The sequence below is a fragment of the Gouania willdenowi genome, chromosome 12, assembly GCF_900634775.1.
Source record: "Gouania willdenowi chromosome 12, fGouWil2.1, whole genome shotgun sequence".
Lineage (NCBI taxonomy): Eukaryota > Metazoa > Chordata > Actinopteri > Blenniiformes > Gobiesocidae > Gouania > Gouania willdenowi.
In genome coordinates this window covers 11420411-11428867 of record NC_041055.1, presented here as the reverse complement: position 1 = coordinate 11428867, position 8457 = coordinate 11420411, and the positions used below count along the sequence as shown (strand labels likewise).

At 37.3% G+C, this 8457-nt stretch overlaps 1 protein-coding gene across 4 annotated transcripts in view; it reads left to right on the top strand.

Annotated features, from left to right (window-relative positions):
* Window positions 1-2858: 2858 nt before the first annotated feature.
* The window catches only part of rab27b (RAB27B, member RAS oncogene family), a 106053-nt gene continuing 100454 nt past the window's right edge, over window positions 2859-8457 (top strand). For 3 of the 4 annotated variants that reach the window (XM_028463026.1, XM_028463025.1, XM_028463027.1), the window contains exon 1: window positions 2859-3152. The gene's annotated coding sequence lies outside the window, so the exon portion shown is untranslated. Of the gene's footprint in view, window positions 3153-3201; window positions 3352-8457 lie in introns of those variants that run through there. The other variant, XM_028463029.1, reaches the window with a different exon arrangement.

The window sequence follows — 8457 nt, the reverse complement described above, 5'->3', positions numbered from 1 at the left end:
TGAATGTGCAACACATAAACCGTCCGTAGTATAGTTGTAACAAAAGGTTCCGGGTATGTGTTGAACATTGAAAGGTAGTATAAAAGACATATTTGAACAAATTATTACTCACCAAGTCTGTAAATGCGTATTTTGAAATGCTTTGAATAAATTTACGATAATTTTGAAGATGTATTTATTTTTTGTTTCTCCTGTCTCCACAAAATGCCCTTCTTTAAATCATAGATTACAGCCTTGTCACTCAGTATATGAGGTTCTCCAAATCAAAATAAAGGATTGGTTTAAAAACAGACATCTGTGGCATCACTTCATTTTGCCATAACATTATCTGCTAAAACAAGCAATCTGACCCACAAGAGAAATAGAAAATTAGAGTTAGACTTTTTTTAATTTTTTCACCTGATAGCAGTAGGAATAATATTGTTACAGCACAGACCCAGGGACAGCTAAAAGATACTGAGCTATCAAGCTAGCAAATATGTTAAGCTTCCCCCCAACACTACTGCCATGATTCTTGACATTAACCACAAGAAAAGATCAAAACCATTGCTCTGTAATTCTGAAATGAAGGAAATAGTGTTAAGTAGCATAGTCTATTTTGAGCCAAAGCTAAGATTCTACTTTTATCATCTCCATTATTTCAATTCATCTTGTGTTCATGACCTTTTTGTGCTTCTTTGACACTCGCAGTGGCTTAACGCTAGACCCTGTCACAACAGGCTTATCATATTCTTACTAATTAAATGGTGAAACATGACATGCTAAATTTGCTCCCACATTGCCATTGCCATGGCAACGGCTAGCGGTGGCTAAAGTTTGATCATCAGCGTGGCCTTAAAATAGCACATGCATGATCACACACATTCAAGCAGGAGTTCACTCAAGCGTGTACCTGAATCAAAGAGTTACAGTATATGCACACGAGGCTCATACACTAAGCCTCTATAGGGTAAAAACTAGTTTGTTTTGACATGTGTAATGATTGCTTTGAATCTCCCTCAGACTTGACTAAATTATCAACTGAAAATCTTATTTCCAGACATTTGATGATATGTGGGATCACACAAAAACTATAGCACTAAATCACATTAATATACTACACACACATCATTGGGAATTGGAACAAAAAAAGGCTTTTTGGAAATAGAGACGCTGATGTAAAATGAGACCAAGACCAGAAAAATCATAGCAATGAACACCAAGCTTTATTTATTAAAACAAACTTAAGGTACTTTGTAAATAACAAGAGTCAATGAAGTTTGCCGATCAGCTTACTCAATAATTCTGGAAGATTTAGCCTTTAGCCTTTATCACAAAAAATAAGAATAAATGTAATTAAACTGAGGCAATAAATAGATTTACCTGCATTAATCTTGCTCATAAAAAGATATTTTTGGGAAAAAGTCATCTTATTAGTGCTGTGGTTGAAAAAACAAGTTTTTTTCCTCACGTTAACTTAACTGTTTTCTTGCAAAACTTTGCTCTGTTTGCTTAAATACACAGCCAAGCAGGAGGGTGGGTTGATGGCGTTTTCCCTCTGGATCAAATTTTTAATGGCAATTTTTCTGGGGTACAATTGAATAAAGAAAGAAAAGCCCAACAACTAATCTAACAATTTAACAATAATTGTTGTTGTAAAAGTATTTTTTTCCTAAATTGGCACAACTCAGACACCTAGTGAACATCATACTGCTGAGATGAAAAGTGGAGAACACGTCAGCCAGAGGCAGGAATTTATTATTGTATTAAGAATATATAAAGTAAATTCTACTGTAACTGTCCAAATGTTTCCACGAACAACTCCACATTTCAAATCAGCATGCGTCACACTACACAATCCATCAAAACTGGTCCAAGGTTGGTCCTGTTCCACTGTTTGTAACCAACAAGCAGTGACAGCAAATGAAACTGTTTCCTAGCAACCTGTTCCACTGAAAAGGTCTTCAGAGATTTACCTATGGATCATGTTGCTCATGCTGTCATCTTTGCTTTCCTTCACTGTTTCTATGCAAGTCAAATGTTCTTGCCACAGTTTATCAGAGAAAATATACCAATTGCTGCAGGGCACTGGCTGCACAAATGCTGGAAACACCCTTAATACACTTAAAAATAAATAAATAAATAAATAAAAATAATCCTCTAAAACAATAAAACATGTTTCATTTGTTGAATGTTAGAGATCAAGATCCAAACGTATTAGGACCCTGAATGTATGGATTACTGAGTGATGCCTTCACATCCTGCTAAACATTTTAACTCTTCAATTTACACACGTTCAACTTAAAACAAACCAACAATAAATATATAAAACATAAATAAATGTGACAAATGACATACATATATATTTTACAAGAATTACATTGGATGTTATTATTATTTTATGTTCTCATGTGTACACTTTTTATTATGACACTGTTCAACTTTAAGAATTAGGTTAAAAAAGTAATACAAATAAAACATTTTAAAAAGTGAAATCAATTCTAATGTACAGCAAAAAAAACATTATATTGGAAGAGTGGTTTACCTAAAATAAAAAATAAAAAACCCCTGAAATGAAAGGCTGTCGTCTTATATATTTGAAGATGCGCGCGCACAAACACACGAGGCAACAGCTAAGTAAATGTTTTCTTTAGTTGTCTCACAAAACAACACGATTATTTATTTTACTGTATTTTTTGCCTCACAATTCCTGTTTAAACCCACTAAAATCAAACATTGTAGTACAACTGTTTTTTTTGTTTTTTTCACAACTAAATTTTACAACCTCTGGGAAAAAAAAGAAGAAGAAAAAAAAAAAAGACTTGCATTAAAAACATGAAGTCCAAAAAAATCCGAGTTATTGAGAGGTCCGTGAAGGCGTCAGTCCTCCACCCCTTGAGGAAACCCAGCTGCATCCATCACACTCGTCGGATTCTCCCAGCTTCACACCAGCGGCTCATCGCTTCTTATTCTCCGCCTGTCATTCCGAGCGGCCGGTGTACTGAGCTCCACGCCGGTCCAGGGGTCTCTGCGCTGCGCGGATAATTCCAAGCCTGGTCGGGACTGTGGGAGCGATGCGTGGTCTCGGAGCAGGAGGTTAACCCAGCGTCCAGGAAGCAGCAGCAGACAGCTGACAGAGAGATCTGACTTTGTTTCTGTAACGTCGAAGGAAGGTAAGTGGCGAACTGGTGCTGCGGGGAGTCCTCGGACTTGTACGGCTGTTTGTTGGTGTGTTTCCGCGGTGTTAGCGGTGTCCAGTGGCGGTAGCAGGATGAGTCATAGCTGAGGAACAAAGTGTCTGCAGCCTCCGGAGGCGATCATCCCCATCACTGGCTTCTCTGATGGACACTCCTGCCTACATCTGGTACTCTGGTAAACCATCTTTAACTTTGTGGCTGCAGCTTCTGTTCGACTTTGTTTTTCCCCTTTACAAGATCTTATTACCAAAATACCAGTATTTAAAAAAAACAAGATTGTAAATATTGTGGCGTTAGAAATATCCGAGTTCAACCACTTGTTTTCTGAACCAATTTGTTCAAATATTTCCTTATGAGTTTTAGGTCCTATTAAACATATTTTTTTAGAAAAAAAAATAAAAACAACAACAAAAAACAATCTAGCATATTATTTGTTATATGTAAATATATGTCTATTAGAGTTGGATGACATCTTTTTGTCGCAATACTATTTTATTGAAAGATAAATCCTAACCTTTTCATAACAATATGAATCATAGTTCCAACACAAGTCAGTTGGTCTGGGGTCATTCCATATCATTACAATAAATGTTCGGTACATCCCACACACTTCAGTTTCAAAAAGTTCTGAAATTTGTACCAATTGTTCCGTGATTATTAAATGGACACTGTAAATTTTTAGTTTGATCGGATGAACACTTTTTGAGATATGGCCAATTTAGTGAGGGAAGTATGTTGATTTTCTTGCGTCCTTATTTTTCTCCCATATTCAGCTTCTAATATCCCAGGAACTATACTCCATAGGAAACTGAAAATTGGTTTAGTAATACAGTTCCACCTACTCTCTTAGATTACTAATAAAAATACTAGTAAACAACGAATGATTATAAGACACAGAGGCAAGCTAATGGCCTCATGTAAAAGATTTTCAATATTTGTGTGTGGCGAATAACCCAAAGTTGGAGTTCAAAATAAAAATGAAAAAGTCGCATAAAGAAAAATGGTTTTATATCCCAAGAAAGAGTAATCTTATCCAATAAATTAAAACAGAAATCAGATTTGTTTCTTACATTCCCACATGCAGTTATGAAGAACCAATGCATACATGTGACTAATCATTAATGATTAGAACAGTCTATGTACATAGCTCAAAGCTGATCAAATTACAGGGAACTGAGGCATATGCAAAGTTGTTTACTGAAGGCCCAAACATGTTTGAGCCCGAAACCCCAACGAATTTTTTTCCAAATTTGAGGGGCTGGCATGTCCACCAGATTGGATGTATAGCAGATATTTTGTATATTTTAAGAGAATAGGCGGAGTTGTGTTATTAAACCTAATTTTAGCTTCCCATACGGTGTAGTTTCTGAGATGTTAGAATCTGAAAACGGAAGAAAAATAAGGGTCCACGATAATCGACAAATACCCCCATCACTAAATTGGCCATATATCAAAAAGTGTTCATTCACTCAAACTAAAAATGTATAGTATGCCTTGAATAATCACGGAACAATTGGTAAAAAATTAGGGCTGGGATATTTTTTAAACGGTTAATCTAGTGATTATATCCCCATTAATTGACTAAAAGTAATTTATACATTATTTACATATCTAAAATGGAAGAAAAAACATGAATTCCTTAACATTGCAGTCCAGTCACACCCGAGATGAAGGACGAGGGTTACAGGGAACAGCTACCTTTGACCAACGCGTGCCTTCGTTAGTTATTCTCCGGCGCCGCCATCTTTGTTTTGGTCGATGATGCATCAGCGCGCATATTTTGCGTCGATGTATTTTTTGGTGACGTCGACGCGTTGTCAAGGCCCTAGTAAAAAAATTTTGAGACCAAAGAGCTTGAGCCTTTTGTTGAAATTACATGGAATGACCCTCTGACATTCATTTAAACTGCATATGAAAGTAAACTACATGTAGTATTAACCTAGGATATGCAGACTGTAAAAAATGAAATAAAAAAATATTCTGGATGAAATAATCATGATACATTGTGAATATATTTCCCAGCATGTTATACATTTCTTACACACATATTTGTCAATATCCGTCAGTCACAGGACTTTACTTTTCAGGGAAATGACACAAATGCAAAACTTTGCAGTTTAAAGAAATCCAATGCCCCCACCTTTGTTGCAGTGTTCATCATGTGCTGTTTCCTCAACATTTGTGAGCTTTCCTCACTTAGAATGAGACCCTCGTCAAAATCGACTTGAAATGGTGGAGCCTCAGAAAACAGTAACACTTTAAACATAGTTATTATATATTTTTTGTCCATTAAGCTTATGTTCCCCATAAATATACTGATAATATAAAAAAAGACAATGAAAATGAAATTATTTGATTCACATTAAAAATCTACATCCTGCTGCTGGAGATGTAGGAGTGTACCTGTATATATCTGTTTATGAAGCAGCAGTTAGAGGTAGAAGCAACAGTTCTTTAGAATCTTGAGTGTAAAGAAAAATGCTTTACGGCATTTTATGAACTGTGCTTAAAAAAGACTATTATAAATACCCACTGTCATGGTAACACTGGTGGTGTAAGGAGTAATCTTAGGAATAAAGGCATAGTAAGGGTTTTTCGGTCATTAGCGAGAATTATTGCTCATTATGAATTTAGATTTTTAAACTGTGCCAAGTCAAATACGCTGCCTAAATAAGGCCCACGGAGTTTATTCAATGGTATGAGCTGTTCATTCCCCAATCCTTGAGCTTTTATTGATCCTATTCATGATGAGGACCAGAGAGTGATTAAAAAGCTGATCCCTGGCTCACACACAGGAGCAAGGCAGCATGGGTTCGGGGGAGGCCCATGAACATTTATATTTTAGACGAGACTGCAGTAACCAATCACGTGTTTTCCGATTAGCCGTAGGAATGTAAGAAATTCTGGGGAGAAACATGCAAGTCTAAGGAAAATTCAACTGTTGTTGGTGAGACAATTTGATTAATTAGCATTAAACAGACTCACTAGCAGCTTTGGTGAGAATATGCCATTGTCTAATAAAATTAGAAAAGTGATGGGATGGTGTCCCTCCAGTCAAGTCTCACAAAGTTTGTGACAATGACACAAAATCAACTTTGATACATTTTCTGTGCATGGCAACACAATGTCCACATATTTTATTTGCTGCGGGGCACAATGTTTATTCGTGCTGAGCAGCACAACATTTTTTTTGTGCTGTGTGACGACCCAGTTTCACCCCAAAACGTGTAAAATGTGGTAAGTCTACAATATCGACCCCTTAAATTGTGAGATTACAACTTCTCATCTCCCCTTTCATTTCTATAGCGCTTACTTCAGGTCACGTGACTGTCAACTTTTTTACAGGAAGTAAAAATATGGTGGACATGCCTTCTATTCTCACTGAAAACTGCTGTTTTAAAGCTGGGGTATTAAAATTATATTCTTTAATTAAAAAAAAAAGACTTATTAGCATCATATGGTATATCGTAAAAGTAATCATTTCTGAAAAAAATGTACGTCTGCGTGCTGTCTGTGCCTTAAAATTAAGTATTTTAGTTAATAAAACCCTGGAAGACAAAATCTTGGTGGTCACCCCCTCCAGCTCCAATCACAGGATTTAGAGAAAGGAGGGGTGAGCAGAGCCCACGAAGGAGCCTCCTCATTGGCTGCCGCGATATGGAGTGCAGTGCGTGCACTATGCAAACTTGTTTTAAAGAGGACATATGCTAAATCCACTTTTTTAGCCCTTAAATGCATTTTGTTGTATATTTAGAGTGCTTAGAAGTACAGAAAAAATCAAATTAGTCTCTTCAGGTGCTCCGTAGATATCTTTATATTCTGTTTTGCTCATATTTTTCAATCTGTCTCGATTTTTCTATTCTCTATTACGTTTTTTGAACTATTACATCACAGTATTTGCAGCGGAACTGCCAAATTAGTACATCAACTCCAGGTCCAACACTTCGAGCAATCCGCCATTTTTATTTCTCGCTTTTATTTTGTAGTCCAAGCTCAAGGATGCCGAAGTTACGAGAGGATAAGTCAAAATGTTCGGTTGTTGGATGTAGTAACCCACACGCTACATTATACCGTCTCCCAGCATCAGAACCTTTTCAAAGTGCCTGGTTGAGTTTTATTTTTCACGGAAATGTACCCACATCTGTGGGTAAGGTCATTTTTGTGTGCGCGAAGCACTTCAAGGATGACTGCTTCAGCAACCTCCGCCAGTATAAAGAAGGATATGCCTTAAGACTTTGTCTGATTGAGGGTTCAATTCCTTCTATCTTTGGAGACGATGAACAGAGCACTTCGGTAAGCTGTAAATAACGCTAAAAACTGTGATGATAAGACGTCCCTGTCAGTTTTGTTAGCATTAGCAGTTGCACCGTCTTTAGACTTCATATGTTAATGCTGTGTGCTTGTTTTAGATCCTTGATGATATGGCCTACGTGATTTAATTTAAGTCTAAAGTTTTCATTAGTCATTTCATTTTGCCGTTTTTGTCTTTGAAAAGACTGTATTAAAATGCATTTCGTGACGTTAGCTTGGCGCTAGCGTAAGCTCGGTGCTTGTGTTAGCTCACTTGTTAGGGTTCTGCAGGTTCATCATCTTCCTTTTCATCTCGCTCCGCTGGGTCCGACTCTGGCTCGAACATGTAAAGCTGGATGGACAAGTATTCCATTGTTGACATTTTGTAAATAACCTCTGAATAAAAAGTTTATGCGCCGCTACATAGCCGTATCTCTTCTATCAAACTACAAAAATGGCCGAGCAGGGTGGAGTTGAACCGAGTGTCACCTGAAGAGGGGGCGGGGTATGGAGTGTCTCATTTGCATTTAAAGAGACTGCACCAAAACGAGTTGCTCTCAGAAGCACATCAGAAAAGGGGTAGAAAAGGGGCCTGTGGAGCTATAATAATGAGGAATTCAGACCCAAGCATTGCAGTTCCGCTTTATAGAGACCACAACTGTATGATTTATATGTAAAAAGGAAGGATTTAAAACCATGATATGTCCCGTTTAAGTAAAGCATGGCTGCCGAACAAACACCCTGAAAGATCGCTGTACCTGCGCTTGCTGTTACTGCATATACTGCTAAACAACCCAAAAGGAGAAAATCAAAGGAAGAAAAGAAAGACACGTTACGTTCAGCGTTCGTGCGTGACTTCTTGCACTTCCAGAGGAGGAGACTGGGAGGGATTATCAGAGTGGGGAGCAGGATTTACGGTTCAAATTCAACCATGCCCCTCTGTCATGGTTCAAGATTCAGGTAGTGCTGTTTTAACATAGCTTTTGGCTTT